Source organism: Eucyclogobius newberryi, unplaced genomic scaffold (assembly GCF_026437365.1).
Source record: "Eucyclogobius newberryi isolate DKJ021-1_F unplaced genomic scaffold, fEucNew1.0.hap1 SCAF_7, whole genome shotgun sequence".
NCBI classification, from domain to species: domain Eukaryota; kingdom Metazoa; phylum Chordata; class Actinopteri; order Gobiiformes; family Gobiidae; genus Eucyclogobius; species Eucyclogobius newberryi.
In genome coordinates, this window is record NW_027316389.1 from 31,600,486 (window position 1) to 31,626,249 (window position 25,764).

At 42.0% G+C, this 25,764-nt stretch overlaps 1 protein-coding gene across 3 annotated transcripts in view; it reads left to right on the forward strand.

Annotated features, from left to right (window-relative positions):
• The window catches only part of LOC140348540 (genetic suppressor element 1-like), a 62,030-nt gene that overhangs the window by 4,883 nt on the left and 31,383 nt on the right, over positions 1-25,764 (forward strand). The window contains exon 1 of one of the 3 annotated variants that reach the window (XM_072434471.1): positions 22,077-22,206. The exons of 1 other annotated variant lie outside the window; for it this stretch is intronic. The gene's annotated coding sequence lies outside the window, so the exon portion shown is untranslated. Of the gene's footprint in view, positions 1-22,076; positions 22,207-22,333; positions 22,346-25,764 lie in introns of those variants that run through there. One more of the 3 variants, XM_072434474.1, reaches the window with a different exon arrangement.

The following is a 25,764-nucleotide window of genomic DNA, read 5'->3' on the forward strand; positions in this document are numbered from 1 at the left end:
ACTTTCGTTTGGATAAAAGTGTATTTAAAAATTGCAATATACAATAAACGTAATGGTTTGACAAACACTATAGTCTATGGACCTTGACCAGACCTTCACTTTGCATGTGTTTCTATATGAGGCCCTTGGCAGGATTCACTCTTACAGTGCACATGACAGGTTAGACTATGTATTTCACTCAAACCTGGTAAACATGATTATTATAAACGTGGTTTTGGGCAGAGGATTGTCATATCCATAATGTAGAGATAATTCCATAACGGTTACCTATATCAGCCATAATGTAAAGAAGGGCTGAAGTCTGTCTAATTCAAACAATATTTATGATTTTACAACTAAATGTTTTTGTTGTTGATAAAAAAAACCTTTCACATTTAGACAATTTCATATTTGAACAGCCGCAGACATGTACAAACAATAACGGTCCCACTTCTCAGACACCACTTCATTTACTCACCCTCCTCATCATCTTCTCACATGCGGCATTATCCATCATTTGTTCTTTCCACATATTCAGTGTGGGAGTGGGCTCATCTCAGCCTAGTATCCACTTCTTATACACACTTCCTCAATTCTTTATTCAGAATATCCTCGTTCGTGTTTAGCTGCGCCTCGTCCGATAGGGTTAAACCGCCTGGTGAGTCTGGTCACCATTGAGCAGGCATCAAAGCACCATCATTTCTGCTAAAACCTATTTTTTGAGCCTTGATGGCGTACAGTAATGTCTATTGAGAATGTTGTATTGAATGAATTATATCACTGACATTTCGTCTGTTATTTGTATGAATTGAGTCCCGTGTGTCCTCTTCAAATGTACAATTGAGATGCCTATTCCCAAATGTTAAGACTTTTATTACAGACCCATGGGCACAATATATACCATTTTGGAGCCTTGGTAAGTGACGGGGGTCGTAGCAGAAATGTCTTCACGTCCTGTATTTGACTCACCTCTGCGCTCTCCGGTTCAGCACCTCTCTCTCTCTCTCCATCTTGACTTTTACATGTGTGTAAACAGCTCTTGACTCTGCTCACACTTCCTGATGTGTCTCCCCATCATTACCCCCCACTCCTCCCCCCAGGCCCTTACTGCCGTTGCTGTGGCGACTGTATCATCAGCCACAAGCCTCACTGATGTTGAGAGAGAGAGAGAGAGAGAGAGAGAGAGAGAGAGAGAGAGAGAGAGAGAGAGAGAGGGAGCGAGTTAGGTGAAGGGTGAGTGTGCTGAAGCCTGGCTGGAAAATCAGGTTAATGACACATATCTGCATGAGGATCTGGCGCGGAGGCAGGAGAATTGTTGGGAAAGCGGGAGAGGGGGAAGGAGGAAAAAAAGAGAGAGAAAGAGAGAGAAAGAAGGAAGGAAGGAAGGAAGGAAGGAAGGAGAGAGATGAGGGATGGTGAAGAAAGATAAAGCAACGAGAGAGGGAGGGGGAGTGAGGGTTGCAGGGAGTACAAGAGACAGAACATAAGAGGGATGAAAGAGAGAGAAAGAGCTGTGTGAGGGAGTGAGTGAGAGTGCAGCGAGGCACAGTGACCTGAGCGGGACATCACACACAGAACAAAGTGGCTCGTTTCCTCTCCTTCTGCCTCCCTCTGCCTCCCTCTGCCTCCCTCTGTGTTCCTCTGCCTCCCTCTGCCTCCCTCTGCATCCCTCTGTGTGCCTCTGTGTCCCTCTGCTTCCCTCTGTGTCCCTCTGTGTCCCTCTGCTTCCCTCTGTGTCCCTCTGCTTCCCTCTGTGTCCCTCTGCTTCCCTCTGTGTCCCTCTGTTTCCCTCTGTGTCCCTCTGCCTCCCTCTGTGTCCCTCTGCCTCCTTCTGTGTCCCTCTACCTCCCTCTGCCTCCCTTTGCGTCCCTCTGCCTCCCTGTGTCCCTCTGCCTCCTCTGTGTCCCTCTGCCTCCCTCTGTGTCCCTCTGCCTCCCTTTGCGTCCCTCTGCCTCCCTCTGTGTCCCTCTGTGTCCCTCTGTGTCCCTCTGTGTCCCTCTGCCTCCCTTTGCGTCCCTCTGTGTCCCTCTGTGTCCCTCTGCCTCCCTTTGCGTCCCTCTGTGTCCCTCTGCATCGTTCTGCGGAGCTGCACAAACGACTTCCTGTGCTTCTCTCTGCTCCGTCTGTCTTCTTTCTGTTTCCTCCTTCTCTTCTCCTTTTCCTGCTTGTTCTCTCTTCTCTTCTCCACAGTCTTTGCACTGGAAAGATCATAATATTTAAAATCTCATACTATTCCACTCATGTCTATGGTCTGCATTTTTTGTCTCACGTTTAAAAATAGCTTAGGATGGTAAAATCCTATAGTGTGTTCTGGCCATTACTTATATACAGTACACATTTCAAAACTACTACTACTTTTACATCCATGCACGTCTCTTACACAACCCTAAAATCACATATTGATCCCACCTGAAGACAAATTACATGACCACGGAGTGGCCCCAAAGTCACGGGCTCAAACGGCACCCAAAGGTCTTAAGAGCCAATCGAATGCTCTGGCCTGACATTTACCCTACAGCCTCCATGTTTGCATCCACTCATGTGTGCAGTAACCCACCTCTTCGATCGGGTGAGAAAGTGTCTGTGTGACGGGTGTATTAGCTAGGGCCCTATTTATTAGCCTCTGTGATATTTTCAGGGCTTGTGTCTGCGTTTTGACCCCTGCATTGATTTCCATGATGTGTGTTACAGGCTACAAGGACAATGGGGTTTATGATTAATGGTAGATGTCACATGTACATACACATGCGGCTGTAGAATGCACGCTTACGGTGTGGCTTGTGCTGTACCTGCCCTGCAGGCTCAGAGCGCCACTGTTCAGGCTCAGCTGGTGTGATGAGAAGCCAACATGACAAACATGGAGGACCAGGAGCAACAGAACAGGCGTTCAGACCTTTTTTTAAATCCAGGGCTGCATGAAACAGCCCAAGATGAAGGCCGCAGAATGGTGGCCATCCCAGTTTCAAGACTTTAATATTAAATCTGTCTCACGCAATGTCTCACACAATACTATTTGTTGCAGTAATAGTACTAGTAATAGTAGACAATTGCATTATATGATACATATATTTTTGTGTGTGTGGTTGCCAGGAGACCACCATTACCATGTGTTTTGGGACTGTCCTGTGGCGCAGAAATATTGGACTGAGAATCTGAAATTGGACAAAGCAATGCAGTCAGTTTGAAATCGTCATCCCACTCACTCTCATAACTATGTATTTGGGCCTCAAAACCCCTGCATTGGACACAATAAATGGATACCTCTGGAACATACTTCTGGCCACAGCAAAAAAGGCCATTACAAAAAATGGATGACACAAACTGAACCAAAGATCAAGGACTGGACTGACATAGGAACAGACATGAGAATGGAAGAAGACATTTTTAAGATTACATTCGGACTGCGATTGAAAATTGAAAAATTTGACAATGTTTGGACTAAATGGGACATTTATGTGGGACAATGTATGCTGTGATTTAATTTGATTTAATTGATGTCTTGTGATGCTTTAGAAAAAAATAAAAATAAACAGTGGTTTGGGTTTATGTACTTTACAACCCCTCAAGGGGGCTTAGTCCAGTCACATTCATACAGCTGGAGTGTTACTGTGTCTTGCTGAAGGACACAACAATTGTTTGCAATTGATATAACCACTGTTGGAAACATTAGAAAATTATGTCCACAATTACATTTGATTTGTTCCAGTAAAACAACATTTCAAACAATACACCATCCTTCCTGTTTGTGCAAAGAATCCAGCAGCCATCTTTTATCCCCCCTATAGTTGTATTGTCACCCCTTTCAGTGTAAACATTGACTCTTCCGACATTAGTGTTAGTATTTTCTTCCTCGCTGCGGGCCTCCTCACGTGTGGGATGGTGCAATCATCGCCCCTCTCGCGCTTTTTACCGAGTCTTTGTGCTCCGGCTCCTTCGCTCAGCCGCATGTGGCTCTTAGAAACGGGGTCGTCGCTCTCTACCTCAAGGGCACGGTTATTAATGAGATGAATAAAAGCTGATGACAATAGCTTGATAACACACACAAGCTATGCAACCCACCAACATAACTGGGGTTACCTTGCTTTGTGAGGACATTATTGGCTTGAATAGATTTCAAGCCTAGACCTTGACCCTTAACCTAAATTCACCTGTATTTTAACTTGAAATTATGTTATATTGAAGGCTTTACCTCATGTTGGACCTGATTTTTGTCCCGATAAATGAACTGTGTATGCAAATTTCAGTCCCCACCATGTGATAAATACCTGCCCACGCACAGACCGAGATGCAAAAAAAACAAAACAAGCTAATTCATTTTTTTATGCTCCCAAGAGAAAATAAAGGGTATAAACACGTTGGGTAATGTCTGAAGCAGCAAACAAACATGTAAGCAAAAAAAGTGAGCCCTCCTAATTGGCCGGAGAGCTGGTGTCGGTAATGAGGTCTTAATTAACCCGGGGATGCACTTAAAAAGCACTCGCAGACCTGGCAACGCGGGCAGGCCTCTGTGATGCTCGTGCTAGTGAGAGGGAGAGAGGACGGCGGCGCAGACGGAGATGCCATTGTGTTTTCCATAGCGCTTGTGACACCTGTCTGAAGCATTGTGTCATCTGGAGGGCTGTGGTGAGGTTCAGCACAAAGGAAAAGAAAAGATGTATCGAAAAACAAAAGACGCTCAGGGGCATGACAGAAACGTGGGGATGGTTCAAGTGTAGTGCTGTCAAATGGAGGTAAACAGTTAAGTCTGGAAACAGTAATTTTGTTTTATGTGGGAAAATAAAGGCTAGCAATGGGTTTCAGAACGATGACATTTTTTTTTGTTTAATAGTCTTTTGAGTTGGAGGAGCAGGAAGCTGAAAGAATTGAGGTTACGCCCTGACTATTTTTTTATTTGAAAAATGAGTCCATGCAGGTTTCATTTGCTTAACTGTATATGGAAAACTGGAAACTGGAAGTAGTTTCTCAGTTGTTGCTCTGACTATACAGATATGGCAGGGGGAGATAAAGGACAATTCAGCTCAGCCACAACAATTAAGGTCCTCAGAAACGTTTTTTTAAGGAAAGAAAGTGATCAGTGTGTCATCCCAAAGTCCGTATCAGTGATAATGTGAGTGTAGCTGCAGTGTTCCTGTTGTTTATCTGGTTTTCTGAGTTGACCTTTATATTTGTTATCAGGCTGCAGCAGCTCTTTCATATTGTGGATGTCTTTTGAGTTCTTACTGGAGCAGATTTCATCACTCAACTGACACGTTTTTGACACTCACTGCTAAAATTAGGAATGTTTTGATGTCATCTGCATAACCTCATAGTAAACCACATAAGAATACACGTGGATAGGCTACAACAGTTATGCAACTATTATGCAGCCCTCCACCTGAGCCATTCTTTTTATTTATTTATTTTTTAACATATTGTAATACATATAAACAATGTAAAAATATATACAAGAAAATAGACATTCATATTCTGAAAATAACATAATGAACTAAGTTATACACATCACAACTGATATTAAAAATGCAAACAAGACAGGGAACAAATATAAAATGAAGATTAGTTTGTTAACTTAAGTTCGGGAGCAGGACCACGCCCCTCCCTGCGGCGACTATTGAAGCATCCAGATCACATACACCTGTGTTCATGACGTCGTGTCCTTCCCCCCACACTCTTTTTAATTGTTCTAATTATTCAAATGTATCTCCTAGATGGGGGTATCGAGGCCCGGGAGCCACAGCCCTCATTGCAAGAAGCCCCAAAACGGCATCCATTTGTGTACATTTGTGTACTTCATGTTTCTCGCCTGCCAATAAACACTTTGCATTGTTACTGGGGTTGTGGTCCTTGCTTGTGAAGCATCAAAATAAAGGATGTACAGTAATTCCTAAAAATAAATAGAAAAGTGACAGTTATTGAGGTAGATTAGTGAGGCAAGGGACAGGTAATAGTGAGTTTGTTGTAGATATTGTATTTATTGTGTGTATGTTGACCATTATGATGGATTTTTTGTTTGTAATTTGGTTAGCACAGTCTATAATGTCTTATTTCAGTGATGAGAGTTTGGAAATAAAGTTGGGTTTTGAGGAATCATTTTTTATGGATATATGTGTGTGTGTGTGTGTGTTTCTATACTAGTCTATTTCTAAAAATGTGGATACTGATTCGTTTGTGGGGTATATTTTATGTATGTGCCATCGTTGCCCTTCTGTACAGTTCATGTAGTAATTGACATCACAAGAATTTTAAGTGAAAATGTTCATAAATATAACTTTTTACAATCTACTATCTGATTACAGCACAGAATTACGGTTATCATTTCTGCCACTAGATGTCCCCAAAAAGGTATTGCATTGTCTATTAACGCAACGAGAACTTTTTTGTCACATTATACATTAGCAACTTAGCAACTTAGCACAAAGAATGTTTGTCACTCATGCCTGGAGGCCCAACTTAATTAATTAGGCTATTTCAAAAGCCCATTCACAATCGCATCTCATTGACAGGTACCACATGGAAAGACCTGCCTTACTGTGGATTACCTGCAGACTATAGAACCATGACCTCTGTAGCATGAACCTGTATATAGTAATACCTCTGCTTTATAGGTCACGGTCTCCTCATTGTCATCTGAACTGGCCTAACAATAAACGATTAAACCAGAGTTGGGCAAATGCCAGCACTGTTTGACCTCAGGTGGTAACGACAATGCACACGCACACAGACACACACAGATTCACATACAACACAACAGGCCCTGGGTAAACTGTTATGACTGTATGATCACAGCAGATGGCAGAGGATTAGCTCAATCTAAATACAGCAGAAACAATTTGCTTGTATCATTTTTACAGGGAATTGCTTTTCTTCTCAGTTTGTTATGCATTATACAGTATTAGAGCCGTTTGTCTGTGAAAATAAATGTGATTTTGAATAACCTGTTTTGGTGGGCCAGGTGGAAAAAAGCTATATGAAGGCCTCAGTGTTTTTTCCAATACGTTAGTCATTTTGGGGAAACACGCCAGGCAAAGCAATAGTATCAGATGCTTGACCCCCCCACCAGAAAAGTTACACAGTTAACCTTTAAAGGAGACATAGCAGGCTTTTTTCCAGTACTTTGTAAGAAACTATAACATACTTAGATCAGTATTCTACATTTTGTTCACTATAAAAGGCTAAATTGATCTAATGTGACTGATAGAAATGTGTCCATTGACTTTCTGTTAAAAAATGCAGAATTTGAATTGTTTTTTACAGTAGTAAGTAATGGATTAGTGTTGAAAAATGTGTTTTCAATAAAAGGTAAGACGGCGGTGGTATGGGGTAGTTGAAAATAGGCACAGATGCAGAATACAGGATTACTAGTGCAGGAAGAGTGCTTGTCCTCTGATCTGAAGGTCACATAAACAACATGGTAGAGCGGTCAGATCCACTGACCCACAGGTCAGTTCGATCCCAGCTACCTCAGGTGACTACTGCCCAGTGTCTGCGTACAGTGGTGTGTGGGATGGTCAGTGGTTCCTTGATGTAAAGCGCTTACAGTGCTTTGATGGTAGAAAAGCATCACATAAATTTGACCATTTACCATTATAACATTATAGCTAAAAACTCATATAGATTGATTTAGCATATGTCCCACTTAATTAAAACTCTCACATGCTCAGAAAAATGTGATATGGATTTTGCGTCGGCTAATATTGCAATAGCACCGTTGTGTAACCCTGGCAGAGAAGAAAGGACAGAGTCGTGAGCTTGGGGATGTTCTGCCCACTTGCCCCTGTTGGTCCCACGCCATCTGCAGACTCATGAAGCATATAAAACATCATTGATTGACTGTCTGTGTGTGCGTGTGAGTGTGTGTGTGCGTATGTGTGGGTGTGTGCATGTGTGGGTGTGTGAGGGTGGGGGCTCTTTAGGGGGTGGGGATGGTAATGACAGTTGGATGGATGTTACCAGCAAGCAGAACATGAGTGCGTCATAATGTAGATAATGCGCCACCGTTCCAAGCTGCTGTTGCTTTCACTGAGTAAAGGCTGGAATTTGTCCTTGAGTTTGACATATCCAATGGCAACCTGTCAAGAGCAATGGACGAGTATATAGATGATTGGAATGTTCCTCACTTTGGCATTACAGACAAGCAGGTGGCACCACCATACAGGTCAGATCTGTGGAGAGGCGACTCCCCTTATAAGTATGTTTTTCAAGATATTTCTTTGCCCTGAAAACATGTGTAATAGACTTTGACAAACTTTTTTGATCCACATGGGACATGACTTGGACACAGTAGCTCACACATTTTATTACAATAGCACAGAGTAAAAACTCCATAGCAACAATATAATAATAATAATAAATCATTTTCATCCTAGACCCTCACTAGAAAAGTTACATAGTGTGACTTTAAAACACAGCAAGTCTGCACTCAAGTGGTCCTCAAGGACCATATAATTCTAGAATGTCGCAACTCATGGACCATTGGTGGTCAAACTTTGGTTGCTGAACTAGCTCTAAGGAACAGTAAGACAACTGCTTTACTTTTTTTCTAAATAAGGAGTAACCCAAAGGAGAACAAAAATATTAAATTGACTCATTAGACTAAATTCAGCAAATATCAGCGGTGCAGAGGACCTTAGAGGACCATGTGTACCACCTGAAAGAGCTCCATGTACAGTAGCACCATAGTTTGAGAAACACTGCTCCAGACAGATACATTGACAGTATTCAAACCTGTGAACCACGCAGTCGATTCACAAACAACATGGTCTTATTTGCAGTACAAGTGCCTTTGGACTCTGGAGCATGTGTACTTTCCTCACAGACACTTGGTGGGCGCTGCACATGTTAGCCTGTTAGCCTGTTAGCCTGGTGCGTTCCACATCTGGCCACATTAGCATAATCTGCATAATGATGCTGCTGCCTTTAATTGCCCACACCCAGGTAAAGGATCATGTGGTTAAGTGGGAGATCATAATTATGTAAATAATTGGCCTGACCACAGCAAGCTGCTCTTCTCTGCCACCCATCTGGAGACGAGGAGGGAGCAGAGACAAGGGCAACGGGGGAGAGCGGGGGAGAGAGGCTGGGGGAATATGGGAGAGAGGTAAAGAGGGTGAGAGAGGGGGGAAACAGAGGGAGAGAGGGAGAGAGAGAGAGAGAGAGAGAGAGAGAGAGAGAGAGAGAGAGAGAGAGAGAGAGAGAGAGAGAAAGAGAGAGAGAGAGAGAGAAAGAGAGAGAGAGAGAGAGAGAGAGAGAAAGAGAAAGAGAGAGAGAGAAAGAGAGAGAGAGAGAGAGAGAGAGAGAGAGAGAGAGAGAGAGAGAGAGAGAGAGAGAGAGAGGGCTATGAAGGGGGGCAAAGATGCAGGAGTGGAGACAAGGAAAGAGGAAGTGAGTGTTTTTACAGAGCTGGTAAAGATAACAGGGAGAGCAGCTGAGAATTCACTTGTTTAAATGTATTGAACTGAAAATGAAACAAAAACTCTCCATCAGCTCAAATCTATTTAAAGCAGCAGTATGCAACTTTCTGAGTGGTACATAAATTCCATGGAAATAGAAAGTTAAAACGACACTTCTGAATATTCTCCATTATTCCATACATACAACATTTCCATGGAAACAAGCAGGAGGCAGCTCCTCCAGGCCAAGTAAGAGTCAGGTTTGTGGAGAAGCAAGCACACTCACGGAAGAACACACGTTTTTTCTGTTTTTTTCAGTGGTATACAACCCCAAAAATGAAAAAAAAAAAGATGCACTTAGTCGATTTTTGGGCCAAAGAGTTATATACTGTGGTTTTTAGAAATACATTGATTCACTAAAGCATCAACAAAAAATATTTATAACAAATTAAAAGCGACAAAACATATTTCAGCAATATAATCTTTTTAATATATATACTATATGTATCTTGGTACATTTAGAGTTTTGTAACTTTGTCCATTTTATAGTTTATGTGGTTGTTTTTACTGCGCACTCCGAGCTCATTGCACACTCTACAAATGGTAAATAATCCTACCATAATACCTACATCTAAAAGCTAATTGTGGCAAACAAACTTACTTTTTATGCATTTTCTGTTCAAGTATCAAACCACTATGCTACATCGCTCCAAAGCTACCACAAAATGGACTTTAAATGCAAAAACGACATATGATTTTTGGTGTTTTAGGGTCAACCGGCTTCATCTCTAACACGACAAAGCATCAAACAGAGTGCCAACAGCAAAGTACCTCCTGCAGTTACTGTTACAGCCCTCACTTATGTATATCCTCTTCAGGTCAGCGGTGCTTTAAAGAACACCATGCTGGTTCAAGCTGCTAAACTTTCAAATGCAAATAGCCGAATCCACCTTAAGCACACAAGTTTGAGCTTCGCATTAGAGTGTAAATAAACAGAGCCCCCCCACTGCCCTCTCACTGCAGGGTTTGTTTGGCCTGTCAGAGAACTCAAGATAACAATTCATTTCAATGTGAAGAAAGCTTTAGAAACAGCTAAATGTGTGCACTGTCTACATTGCAACACATCACAGCATCGCAAATGAACTGTTCTGGAGAGGAAGTCTTTGCATCTATTTTTGATAAAGCAAAAATACACTGACACACATTTTTTGTTAGGTTAATACAGGACAAATACATCTACACTATAATAATCAAAGGTGGGTGCGATGATATTCCTTCAAATAATATTAGTCAAGTTAAAGTACAAAGTAGAGATCCAAGAATGTACATTATTCAAGAAGAGTAAAGAAGTAATTGTTGAAACTACTCCTCAAATAAGGGTAACTGTAAGAATAATCATCTGGAAGTAACGTCTTATTTATCATTTTGAAGTAAATTAAGGTAGAATCGAACAATAAACGGTGAAAAGTACTGTTTCACTCTCAAATGTATTATTCTGGTCAAAATTGTCACGTGTTCTTCAGATCTGCAGCAGCTAAAATAGAGTGTTCATTTCAGTTTCACCCACACTGTTACTTTCGCCCTTTAGATTCTCACTTCTCTGCAAACTCTTTAAACATCCAGACCTTTTAAGTGAAATCATGAGCTTATTCCTCTATTTGGTCACAGACAGAAGCGTTCAAAAATCCACAAAGAAGAAGTGCGAGGTGAGATGTACTTACTTTGCTTTTTAGTTCACACACTTTCCCCATTTTTCATTGTCGGTTCTGGGTTGCATTTGCATGACCTTCTGCAGAGTTTAACCAGGAGTAACAAGTAGTACAAGCAAGTAGATGGACCGTATTGTTTTTCATCGGCTATAAAGGACTTTTTGTTAAGTATTTTGTAACAAAAACACTTTATTAATTCAGTTTGGATTGATTGTTTCGGGTATTATGAGCTTTTTGTCAAAGTTGAATTGATTCCTGCATGTTTTCATCTACCCTCTATCCCCGCCCACTGCTAAAGATACAGTAGGTAACGCGTCATAGAAGGGGGCGTGGTCTGGCATGGGTGATGACTCAGTTGATTCAGTATGAAACATTTTCCTTCTTTTTTTCCTGCAGAATTATGTGCATTTTAAGCACAATTAATTCAAGCACAAAATGAGTCTTAATGGAGGTTGTTGAAAAGTAAATGGATTATTCTGCTGGTACTAAAACTTCTTGGATATTTATACTAATTGGAGCAGTTGGACCAATACATTCTTCGTGTCTGTATTTGGCACAAAAGATAAAGTCTGTGTTTGCTCTTGTAGTTGTTGAACAGAGGGTGATAAAGCAGCTTTTGTACATAAAAGATAATGGATTGCTTCCCCCACAGAGGTCTGTTGAAGTATCTATCTATCTATTATATAAAAAAACATTCGTACATGTAGAGTTTATAGGTGCCATTTTTCTTTCTTTAATTTATTTTTTATTCAATCCAAACGAAAACTAAATAAAAAGAAACACAACTATAGACGGAAGTGTAAATGCCAAAATAATGTCCCTATAAATTCAATCTGGCATATGTCTCCTTTGTACCTGTCCCTTTTGTCCCAGTGGCAAATTTGTCCATTTTCAAATTTAAAAAATATGCAAAAATGTCCGATTATTCATGTCCCGTCCTTGACAGTTGGTGCTGTTGTTGCCATCCATCTCCTTGTTATTACGGTACTTTTTTTGCTGCAGCTTAATGTACATTCCACAGGTATCCATCTATTGAGTCCATGGTTGGAATTTTACATCGTAGCTACATTGTTTTAAAGTCAAATGGAATGTCAGTATGTCAGAGAGTCAAAGATGAGAATCAGTTCTGCAGTTTCTGTCATGGAACCATTTTCTATGAATAAGCCATTTTACATAGATATTGCGGTTTACAATGAACAAAATGCAAACTGATTATATGTATATGGTTTCATATGAAAAAGCATAGCATATTTCATCACCCTAAATGTTTTGACCTCTATGGCCTATTAGCCTCTGCGCACTTACTCAGGTTTTCAGACAGCTGCCACAGAACCCACCACACACATGAGCTTGGGCTGATGGGAAATAAGACAAGAGAAGAGAAGAGAGAGAGAGAGAAAGAGAGAGAGGCAGGCAGAGGAGGCGAGCACAAACAGGATTTGCGCTTATCTATGCTGCTGCTGTATTCTAGCTCTTAGCCTGGGGTCCAAGTGACTGACTCCAGCTCTGCCTGTGCCAAAGTGTCCCCTCCCCAGGTACCTGCTCTCTGAGGACACCCCCAGCTCTCTGCCTGTGTGTGTGTGTGTGTCTGTGTGTGTGTGTGTGTGTGTCTGTGTGTGTGTGTGTGTGTGTGTGTGTGTGTCTGTGTGTGTCTGTGTGTGTGTGTCTGTGTGTGTGTGTGTGTGTGTGTGTGTGTCTGTGTGTGTGTGTGTGTGTCTGTGTGTGTGTGTCTGTGTGTGTGTGTCTGTCTGTGTGTGTGTGTCTGTGTGTGTGTGTGTGTGTGTGTGTCTGTGTGTGTGTGTCTGTGTGTGTGTGTGTGTGTCTGTGTGTGTCTGTGTGTGTGTCTGTCTGTGTGTGTGTGTCTGTGTGTGTGTGTGTGTGTGTGTGTCTGTGTGTGTGTGTGTGTGTGTGTGTGTGTGTGTGTCTGTGTGTGTGTGTCTGTGTGTGTGTGTCTGTCTGTGTGTGTGTGTCTGTGTGTGTGTGTGTGTGTGTGTGTGTGTGTCTGTGTGTGTGTGTCTGTGTGTGTGTGTCTGTGTGTGTGTGTGTCTGTGTGTGTCTGTGTGTGTGTGTGTGTGTGTCTGTGTGTGTCTGTCTGTGTGTGTGTGTGTGTGTCTGTGTGTGTGTGTGTGTGTCTGTCTGTGTGTGTGTGTGTGTGTCTGTGTGTGTGTGTGTGTGTGTGTGTCTGTGTCTGTGTGTCTGTGTGTGTGTGTCTGTGTGTGTATGTCTGTCTGTGTGTCTGTGTGTGTGTGTGTGTGTGTGTCTGTGTGTCTGTGTGTCTACATGGGTACACGCTGCACACATGACTGTAGAAACGGTAATTCACTGTCATTTACAGTCATTTACAGTACTAAAGGCGTTGGGGGGTTTCTGCTCCCAAAGACAAGGTGGTTTATAAAGGACATTCTGGATCATAGAGAACCGTAACAGGCGTGATGTTAAATTGTTCAAATAGATGGCACTTGTTGTTGTTTGGGTGGATTAGGTGGATCATTAAAGTGCACGCTGGAGAGACTATGTCTCTCGGCTGGCCTGGGAACGCCTCGGGATCCCCCTGGAGGAGTTAGAGGAAGTGTCTGGGGAGAAGGAAGTCTGGGAGTCCCTGCTCAGACTGCTGCCCCCGCGACCCGGCCCCGGATAAAGCGGCAGAAGATGGATGGATTAAAGTGCAATTCATTAAGAAAAATGTGATAGTTAAAGTGCACATCACAGGTTTTACGATTAAATTTGTTTTATTTGGTAGAATAATTCCTAGTGTAAATATTATAAATATAGGTTATTGTGCATAATTTAATATGTTGAAAATGGCAATAGCTTTCAAAAAACAAAACAAAAACTCACACAAAATATTGATGACATCACACTAAGGAAACTCAGAATTCCACCCAAAAATGTGACCACAGCGATTACAGTAGGCCAGTGTACGCAGCTGCCTCGGGATAAAGGCCCTGCTCACCTCTTTGTGGCCCCTGCAGATGCTACGACGTGCCAATAAATCTCCTCTTTTTATGTCTACGCTTAATGCTAAAGGAAGAAAAGACTTGGTTCAACACGTTTGCTTACCCAGCGGCATGCCACCTTTGTACTGTAAGCGCAAATGTTTTCTTTGTGACGTTTACCTGACCAGAACTGCCTGTCGTCCGGGGATTCAGAAGGAGGAATATATTTGAATAATAAATTCTTGATAATATGCCCTGCTGCTTATGTCAAATTTGCATATTTACAGGAGGATTTAGACACGTCTTATAGGATGATGAACAATGTATCACAAAATATTATTGTTTTTGGTTCAGGCAATAAAAAAAAACATAATTAACAGTTTTTTTAAATAGAGGTTTTATTTGCCTAAAACATGCATATATTGGCCTCTAGGTACTCCTATGAACCAAGTAACCTGAAGCCAGTGGCGTTACTAGGGAGTGGCCTCATTCCGCCACGCCCACTTTCCCCTCTTTTTTACGCCGACAGCACTTCCGTTGTAATCACTTCTGGTCAAGAGGGAACTCCATTGGTTTAAATGGAGAACGATGGGAAAGTCTTGCTGCTAAAATAAAGTAGATTGAGTTGTGTAAAATGTCCTATGTTCATGTGACCAACAATCAACAATGTAAAGATTCCCCGGGCGCCCCGAAAACGGCTTTTTAGTCTGTGTAGAACTCATTTTCTCTTTTCTCTCAGTATGTTCACTAATACAACTGGAAGAAGGATTACGTCATATGGCGGCGCTCGGACGGGGTTCTGGAATAAGGTGGATAGGGAATAAATAACACATTTATATTGCACCAAATTAAAACAAAAAAGAGGACATGGACATAAATCTTTAGAAATCATATTATTTTAAGTTACACAAACCATATTTAATTGAAGGTTACATTCTCAAAATGATCGCCTAAAGTCTTGACCTGGTGCCACCCTTGGGCCACCCCAATAAAATAAAGTCTGGAGTCCTGCCATTGCTCTAGATCCAAAGATCCCAAAGGTCACTGGGAACTGTCACATGTAATTTTCAAAGACATCTTGGTTTGATTAAGGGCTGCATAATATATCCCAAAATTACAGTGCCACTATTAATATAAAAATAACACAATATCTATTTACCAAGCTACATTTAATTGCAATGACACTAAGGATGTTTCCCCAAAATAATGGTGGGATAGTAGATTACTTTATGTTATGTGATTTTGACACAGTTAAACCATTATCAAATATGTATCCAAATAAATACAACAGCAACAATGTAGTGTCCTCAGTTGCTCCACGGCGTTCACACAGACAGAGCAGGACATACACAGAGCACTTCCAGAACGTGGTCCGTCTGCATACAAATGTGCCTGCTCTTATGGGTGATGGATAGGGGGCTTTATGAGAGAGGAATAGGCTAATGAGCATGTCTCCAGAGGCTCCCAGGTTCCTGAAGCTATTACTGCCCGCCTATAATGGACTGAGCTTGGCTTCTTTTACGCAGCAGGGACTGGGTTGGTGGGGGTGGGGGTCCAACAGCCTGCTGCCCAGAGTGGTATAACCCACGAGGAGAGTGCCCACGCCATGCTAGGCAGTTCTGATGCCACAAATATACCTACAGTGCCGCTGGATTGTAAAGTTTATCTACTCTTTTACGTGCACTGTAAAAAGGGACAGAATGAAGTATGGGACTGGCAGTGGGGGAGGTTGTTTACTACTGCACATGACACTCAGGGCTTCACTCAAGTGTTCTTCATAAAATACTACTAGCTATTGCAAGCATTTATTTACTATGAATGTAGGATGCTATTTCAAAGTGTAATATAACCTTATCATTTTAAAAAGAATTGCATAAACGCATGACTAATTGCACCAGTACTTCTGAGTAAACGTTTTCCTCTTGAGATAAAATGAAACGCCCTCATCCCTGTACTTAGTTGAGATATTAGAAAAATGAAGACTCTGAGTCACATGTTCTAATATGTCATGTGGACACTTTTCATGTAAATGACAATCTGCTGTTGTCACTATGAAGAGGCGGGGCTTATCAGTTCTGCGGTTTTGAACAGGAAGTCAATGGACCTGTTTCTATTCTATAAGCCGTTTTAGATCAGCATTATGGTTTGCGATGAACAGAATAAAAAATGAGAATTTACTTGTTATTAAGAAACTGAGAAAAACCCATAGGTCCTGGACAAGTATAAGAGCTTGTATTCATTGCAATGTTATTGCTTGCCTTGAATGTACAGTATGGCCTAAGACATAATGACTACAATGAATTTAATTACAGGTCTTTTTATTGCTCAAAAATACCATGAGCCACAAAGATTCTTAGTGACCTGTAACTTGGCCTGGTGACGCCATGGAGATAGAACAGCCATATATATACTACTCTCCACCAGGAAAGCTAAACAATGCACCTTTAAATAATATTATATTTAATAAATATCCTTTTTTACAAAATAGAAAGCTTGGAAGCATCATTTAATTAATCATAAATGGGTTTATTGACAAAGAGAAACATCTCCATATTGTTTGTGTATCCCGATAATGAGGTTCAGACCAGTGGAAATGTGCTAGAACATGACTTAGCAGTGTATTAGCTGAGGTTTGATCAGAAGGCATTGTATAAGTAAAGAAATATCACTTAATGCACCTGATGATTTTTACATTCTTTAAAACATAAAAAACAAAACTAGGTCATTTAAAACTGTTTACATTTCCTCCCTTATTACAACCGTCCTAATTATTCCCTGCATTGTGTTTCATAACTTTCAGCGGCTAGAGCGGGTTTTGCTGGCCCGATAAAGCTAAGCTAACAACAACTAGCATGCTAACAGCACACTCCCTGCCACTGGCAAGAATAAAACCCTCTATAATTAGATGGAGACAGTGCACATCGGTCTCATTTTCACCCAAAGAGCTGCTTTTACAATATATCTGTACAGCGGCAAAACTCTTAAAATACTTACTGCAGATTCTATAAACAAATAGGCACGATTTACATAAACATTTTGCACATCTTATTAAATGATCCTCAAACTAACCCAACCATCCTTAAATACTCTCAAATTAACATTATATTTTCCACTGCAACGCAATGTATGTTCACTGGCCTAAAACGTAACAAAGTCAAACTTCAGATTTTTTCCAGTGTCTTCTTCCCTTTTCTGTTTTTCCCTGACCACAGCATTTCACCATAAACATCTGAGTGCACCTGCTACTCTACCCAGCCACTGTATTTCTGCTGCCCAGTCAAACAGAGCCGTGCACTCTACACTACACCAGTATAGGTCACAGAGGGTGGAGGTGAGACAGCCACCTCAGAGGAAAGCCAGAGTGTCTGCCTGGAGCGCCTGAGCGAGCCATAAATCATGTCACGCTGTGGGTCTCCATAGACGTGTCCAGCCTACACCGTCTACAGCAGCATCATGGCCGCTCGCGCCCCTCCTTTATCCACTGTGTAGGTTTAGATTTGGGGGATTATGTAGAACTGCACACACACTTTCTTCTCTTTGATATTTGCTGTTTCTGTGGAGAGAAAGTAGGAGGCGATAATCTGAGGCATGTGTTTTTATGCAATAGACCAGGGTTTCCCAAACAGAGGGATGGGGACCAGCAGGTAAGTATTAAGTAGAGATAGAACTGTATGTTTTCATGACCGATGGCAATACATGTATTCAAATCCAGAGAAGCCCATGGCCCGATAAGGTCTGCCAATATTTTACTATAATGTATGGCCAATTTTGACCATTTACCCCAGAAATATATGATTTATGGAGTTTGCAGGTTTCTCCCCCTGTCTGGGTGGGTTTCCTCCGGCCCCCCATCGACCTAAAAAGTAGATAAAATCCTCAGCCCACTGCCCTTTGCTCCAGAAAAATGGGTCAAATGCAGTGTACAGTACATAGTATAATAAAAAGACTCCATTCTAGACATCCACATCCCTGTTTTACTAAAGCTCTATAACTTTCCTTAAATCAGTTTGTCAGCCCAAACCAAATATTGGCTTATACTGGATTTTTAAAGCTTATACACTAAAAGTACATATATTGGCTATCTCTAGTATTAAGAAGACGTATATAAATGAAAATGTTGACAATGAATTATTCACACTGAACTAATGCAAGATCAAATGTAGGTGTTGGTCTCAATATTGTAGGAATAATTAAAGGTGCATCATGTAACTTTTCTTTTCTAGAGTTATATTACGCTACTTGATGTCTTTAGTCTCTGGAGATGTTATAGCTTTCCAGAAATATTCTATAGTCTGGCATTAGTATTACAGCGTATTTACATTATTTAATTGTATTTATATAGCGCTTTTCCACCTTCAAGGCAGTCAAAGTGCTTACCTAGGCAATGTGAGTGAAGTACACGACATTTCCTCTTGCTGTGGCACCTGGTGTTCCATCCAAGTACTAACCTGTCCTGCTTAGCTTCCGAGAACTGATGAGATTTTTAAATTTATTTCTATAAATATATTTATTTATTTGATATATGATAGCATATATCAAATAAATAAGATGCATTTGTTCAAGTTTTATAGCAAAAATGCTAATTTTCAACACGAGTTTATAGGAGGCTTTTAGAACAATTCAATACAATAACATTATAAATTAATAAAGGCACTATAGGTATACAATAATATCAAAAACATGAATTTCACTCAAAATGATCATGTGTGCCACTCTGCCCCGATTTCAGATGTTTGCTAAATCTGTTCAGGTCAGTCTGCAGAACAGAGAGCGTTCACAGGCTGAAGGTTTATTGAAGGAAAACCTGGACTGTCCAAAAGATGTTCTGAACTTTGGAACTGCAGTCTCCACTGACAGAGGCTCTGGCTTTGGTCTGAGAGTCCTGACGCTGCACAGGCACACCAGAAAACACAGGATCTGTCAACAGTTTTTGTTTTTGGAGGATATCCAAACGATGCCGATTCAAGTTTGGAAATCCTTTTGGCTTTGAAACGTTAGATTGCTATCAATTATGACTCAGAAATATTTTGTCTCTTCGACTTCTTGAAGAAGAACTAAAAGAGCTATCTAAAGAATGTGCTCAGTTTTATGTAGGTTTTAGGTTTACGACTCTATCATCTGCACAGAGCGGGCAGCAGCCTGGAAGGTCATTTATACTGGTAAGCAGGCGTGGCCTTAAGATGATCTTGCTCCATGGAGACAAGTAGGTGACACTACCAGGCCAACTTACAGGTCAGATCTGTGGAGAGGCGACCCCGCATGCAGTAAGAATGTATAAATAGAAAATAGAAAAAAAAACACCCAGTATGAAATAAATCCTGGCTAGATATGTTTATTGCAAGACAAACCGTCCACCAGAAAAGTTACTCAAAGCACCTTTATAAAAATTACAGTTTCACAAGATAACACTGCAATCGTTATTTATTCACTTGTTTCACTCTGTGGCAAAAATGTATTGCCCAGGGACACAACAACCCTATATGCACTCAGGCGTGGGATTGAAAAGCTGATCCTCTGGTTAATGGGGGAGCGCTTGGCAGACTACACCACTGTTACCGCAAGAGCTTCAATAAATGATATGTTTAGTAAAGCATATTTCCTTCGACAAATCGAATGAACGGCCAACAACACAAATGTTAAATGCAAGTCAGTTTTTGAAGAGCGATGAGAGGAGCAGAAAGGTGCGTGACCAGGGGTTACAAGACAAATAATATCACTAAAACTAAACGGTGGCAGTGATGTTTTAAGCAAGCGCAAACAAGAGTGGAAACTTCCAAAAACGGAAAGATGCAGTGTAGAAGTGTGGGTGCAAAACAGCTGTTAAATATCTGCAAAGTGGAGCAGCTGGTTGGAGACAGGGATGGAGGGATGGATGACCAGGGAGAGGAGGAGGAGGAGGAGGAGGAGGAGGAGGAGGAGGAGGAGGAGGAGGAGGAGGAGGAGGAGAGAAGACCCAGGGGACGTGTAGAAGGACTAAATGAAGCTGGCTGCGCTGATGCTGGGCTGACGCAGAGCCTGGAGGATGTACAAGTGGATAATGTCAGTGATCATGATCCAGGCAGGATTTCAACATAGTGATTTCAGACGCACAAAGTTAAGTGTGAAAAGAACCAGATTAGCCCGAGGATAGACAGGAACTAATCCTGAGAAAAGATACATTGTTTATAAGGATCTTCTTGCACTAAACATATACCGATGTAGTTCTTTTTCATAGTCACAAAGGGACTCTGTTTGCCTACATTTTTGGGTAGTTTTAAATTTTTGAGTTGATGTTTTAATACATTGGTTGAAGTTAAGGTACACTTTATTGTCCTCTATATTTGACCCGCCCTTCAATGCCACTGGGGCAACCTGCTTAGGGCTAGTCTTGGTCAGGACCTTAGCTGGAGGTCCATATTTTGGTCTTGATGGGGTAAACCGGAGCCCGGAAAAAGCCCACCCGGACACAGAGAACGCCACACAGAATGACCGGGCCTGTGAGTCGGACCCGTGACCTTCTTGATGTGAGCTGAGCGTGCAGGTGCTAGCTACTTGTACTTGTAATAAGTCCCGAACTCCCCCAAACTCCTAATTGTCCCAGTTCACGGTTGTCTCTGCTCTTTTTTTGTATTGACAAACACACAAAACATCACCGCCATGATAAGAACCACGGAAAATTGGGGGATTGTTGTTTCAAACGGCTTGATTTAGAGTAAACGGTGATCATAAAAATGCTACTAAAATTGACTTACAGTAACACTATACTTATATACTAGTATTTATCATCTGTAAACGTTTTACTTTAACAGTTCTAGCCATGTAACTGCCTTATTGAGTAAACATTTTCAGTTCTTTTTCCACCACTGTAAATAAATATGCTGCTCTGTTTATCATTAGACTTTTATATTAGGCTATGAAATATAATAAATGCCACTGTCTACAACTATTTAGCAGCTTGGCCAGGAGCACAAAGAAGTTAGTACTAGCCTACATAACCAAATCTCTTTCATTAGGCTTATGATCCACACTTCTTGGCCACAAAATGACGTCAGCCCACATTTGGCTGCCCTATTATGCCTCTACTTTGCATAGGCTGTTGAAAAGCAAACACATATTGATACCCTACTGTTTACCGAGTGCGCCGTGCCCACTTTTGTGTGTGTTTGTTTGCTATTGCCACCCCTGCTGCATGAGCTGAATAACGCCGTTGGCCCCCCGTCCCCATCCCGTCCCAGCGTGCGCTTCATAGTCTGATGCGGTGCGCGGTCATGCCACCGAGCCCGGCCGGGGCCCCCGCGCACCTCTGATTGTGTCCAGCGGACAGTAAACATGCCCAGGCGGCTTTGGGGTAATCATCACTGGCAGCAGCGGCGGCGGCGGTGGGGGGCCTCTTCTCTTCCCCTCCTCCCTCCTCCCGTGTCCGTGTCTCCGGGGACCGCGCGCGCCGTGGAGCAGGTGCTGTGGTGGCCTCTTCCTCCCCCTCCTCCTCCCCCTCCTCCTCCTCCTCCCCCCCTCCTCCTCCTCCTCCCCCCTCCTCCTCCCTCTCCCTCCTTCTCCCCCCCTCCTCCCTCCCCCTCCTCCTTCTTCTCCCCTCCCCCCCTCCTCCTCCACCTCCTCCTCCCCTCCCCCCTCCTCCTCCCCCTCCTCCTCCCCCCCTCCTCCTCCTCCCTCTCCCTCCTTCTCCCCCCTCCCCCTCCTCCTCCCTCTCCCTCCTTCTCCCCCCTCCTCCCTCCCCCTCCTCCTCCTCCTTCTTCTCCCCCCCCTCCTCCTCCTCCTCCTCCCTCTCCCTCCTTCTCCCCCCCTCCTCCCTCCCCCTCCCCCTCCCCCTCCCCCCCTCCTCCTCCCCCCTCCTCCTCCTCCTCCTCCTCCCTCTCCCTCCTTCTCCCCCCCTCCTCCCTCCCCCTCCTCCTCCTCCTTCTTCTCCCCCCCCTCCTCCTCCACCTCCTCCCTCCCCCTCCCCCTCCTCCTCCTCCTCCCGCGCGCGCTCATCCCCCGCCCTCTTCCCTCGCTCTTTCTCCCTGAGGACAGTTCATGTGCTGTGTGTCCCTCTCTCTCTCACACCCCGCACACACATCGCATCTGCGGCGGCGGTGGCGGCAGCGCATCGTGTCGGAGCTGGACTCGTTTTTTGTTTTGGGTTTTTTTCGGCGTGTTTGATACGAACCAGGATGCGTTAAAAGAATTACAATCCCGGATCTTGTTCTCGTTGGTGGCGCGGTGAGTGTAGTTTCCTTGTTGTTTAGAAGTAGCGTATACTCTTGAAGTTTGCGCGCTGTGGTTTGGATTGTTTGCGTCGTTTCTGTTTCGCACTTAATTGGTGACTTGTTCTGGCTTTTGCGCACTCGTTGGTGGCTCTGTTTGATTTTCGAAAGCCCGCACTGGCTGGGACCACTGTCATGTTCACATCGTTGGCGTCATCCAATAGGTTTTTTCAAATGGAAAGAGCGTGCGTAAAATTGTGTTTAAAGCTCTTGTGCGCTCTGTTTGCAGGGTTTGTAACAAACAACCTAATAAATATAGCTAATTACAACAAAATCAAGCAGTCTCGTCCGCGAAAGCGCGACAGACAACTAAACTGTGGCATTAGAAAACTACTTCTGGTCGGTTTTTCAGAATAAACCCGTGGCACCAACTCGTGGATCCAATTACGTGGAAGAATTTTGTATTTGCGGGTCACCACAAGTCAAATGCTGTTTCTTTTATTATATGAATATAGATTCCATTTGATAAGTCGCAAATGATAGTTGAGTGCGGTGATGTGCACTTCCGGTGTGTTGTGAGACAATGAGCAGCTTGACTGAGCAGCTGCAGGAACACAGGCGAGGCTGCTTTTAAGTGACTGTGGTTTATCGCTATGTTATCTTTCCCGTCTAACTCGTCTGTGATTAAACAGTGCTACTGTTTGCCTCTAGTAAACTTAGTTAACACGTGTGTATGGGTCTTGTGTCACCCAGTTTCCTTGTGATGCTCGTCACACACCGGCAGCACCCATGGGAGTCAGCAGAGTGGCTCTTTAATCCGGGACCTTTAACAGCGCCTGTATTGTTCGGCTCAGATAGATGCCGCTGGGTGCATTAGCAGCAGTCAAGCGGATCACGGCGCTTTTGTGTGTACACAGCCCGCAGGTGGAGTTCAACACACACGGCTCCACGCACCATGTGCTGCCGCTGACCTGCCGGAGACCAGCTGCTCATCAGGGGTTACTGAGTAAACCTCCAATCTCTTTAATTACCCCCTCTCAGGGAGATAGGCCTACTGTAAAGCCATGACCATCCCTGGCTCTGTTAGGACACACTGAGCTCACATGCACGATCTAATTATCAATGAACTGTCAGCATAATCTACTTAGTGCATTTATAACATCCAATTATATAATTGTGTTATTTCTGTCTAGCATTGCATTATGTTTCGATCTGCAATGTATATTTTCCTAGAATTCTGTTCAAAGTTTAGTTTTACAGAGATGACTGAAATCTGATCTCTGAGTTCGGTTAAATAGAATAAGACAGGATCTAGATAAATACATTATTTGCCATTTGTTAATAACAATCATGTAAACAGCAATTTGATTGTATATCTTACAACCCTTGTGTATATACTCATGTAGTAGTACTACATACTCATGTAGTACTACTACATACTCATGTAGTAGTACTACCTGTAGCACACTGATGGCAATTTTTGTCTGCTCACATACAAGTCTGTGGTTACAGTAAAGTCCATAGTCACACCGTCCTATTTCCTCTCTTAAATATAACCATCATCATCGTGGATTTATATTTAAAGTAAAAGTCTTATCATTGATACATACTAGCTCACAAACCTGATAAATGTGAATGTTTATAGTGTTAAAGTAATTCACTTATGACCACAAATCATCAGTGCAGTTTTAGGATCACTTTCCTTGAATGATACAGTTTCCAAATTAAGTGATTAATTATGCATGTAGGCCTGCTGTATGACTTAATGACATCATTGCAGTATAAAAAACATATTGATAATAATAATAATAAGCTTGTCAGTAATATTTATCAGACTCTCAAAAGCTTTATTGCTATGGTCAGTGAAGAACATATACAAAAATCACATCACAGTTAACAGAGCTTATGTAATCAGTGTGTTACACATTCATCCTAAACAACTGTCAAACGTTTCATTTTAAACAGCTCCAAGGCACCGATGGCAGTTAAGCTGGCTTTTTCTTGTCAATCGTAAACAATGCGTTTCCTGTGAAGTCTATTAATACCATGCTCAATTCACCTGAACTAACCAGTCCTTGCAAATCTGTTTACCGTTTATCAGGTTAACCACACGCCCTGCTCTCTCTGCTTTCTCCTTTTCCCCGTTTATGCTGTACTTCTTCACTCAAACCACCAGTGTTTTGCACCACATACACCTTTGTACAGGCTGTGTGTGTTTGAATCTGAGCCCGGGGCCAGCCAGAGGAAGTCCTGCTGCTGCTGCGGCTGCTGCTGTGGCTGCCAAACTGTCTGACAAGTGTCTGCGCACACCTCCACCACAGAGGAGCAGGACGCACGCAGCACGCGGGCCACGCCAGGCTTTATCTCTTTGTATCATCTGTAGAGATCATTGGCATGGGTGAAGTTGTTGTGGTGAAACATGAGACATGACGAGGCAGACGCAGGTGGGCTTGGATTGTGGATTTGCCTGGGTTGTAAAACATTATGATGTAGCCTGTGCGCTCTGTATTAAGGTCAGGTTGTCAAATAATGTTGGTGACATTTGCATAGTCAGAAAAACAACAAAGAAACTAGATTCTTACTTTTGCGTTGTTGTCTGTGTGGAAAAATAGGGCTGCAACAATTCAATGACTAATAGTTGGGACTAGTCGACTATAGAAATGAATGGGCAATATATGTAGACAAAAAGGAGTATATCTTCATATATCTATGACGATATTCAGACTTTATCCAATATAAATGTGTTAAAAAACATGTCTTTAATGTTTTTAATTGTTCAGTATCAAACAAAAGTGAAATATTGACAAACCTACACAAACAAGTGCAGAAATAGTTTACGACATAACCTTTTTTCATTTTTTATTTTTAATCACTTTTTGTACCATTTTGTACCATAAATTATATAATGAATATTAAAATGTTATATTTTTAAAACAACATTTACAATATTATCTAAATTTTGATATAGATAAATTATCTTGACTTTACAGTCTAAGACAATAACAACTATATATTTTTGTTTTGTTTAATCAATATGTGATATTTCTGCACTTTTGTGATTTATTTGACAACCATTTCACATTCGTCTGATAGTTAAACCTCAACTAACACATTTAAGAACATGTTTTTACACATTGCCGTTGGATTGAAATAATGCTGTCTGACTATCATTATCGGGACACTCCAAAAAATATATACATTTTTGTCAACATCTACTTACCTAACCCCTAACCCTAACCCTACGACTAGGAATGCAAGTATACAGGTAAATCCCAACTCAAACTGCATCTTGATACAATTATTGTACTAAAATAAAATACAAAATCTTGAATGAAAATGAATCACTACATTTATAGTCACACAGGATGCTAAAGTAATGCAGTGTGACTAGCGTATCGCAATAATTGACATCCATCACAATTGTAAATGTGATTAATCCTGACATCTTAAGCATGAAGCAGCATTTGACACAGTTATGGATGAAACGTTAATATACAGTTTGATATGTTTGAATAAGCAGTACGGCCTTGGCAGAGTGTTGTTGTTTGTTTTTTTTTAGAACATTTTGGATTCT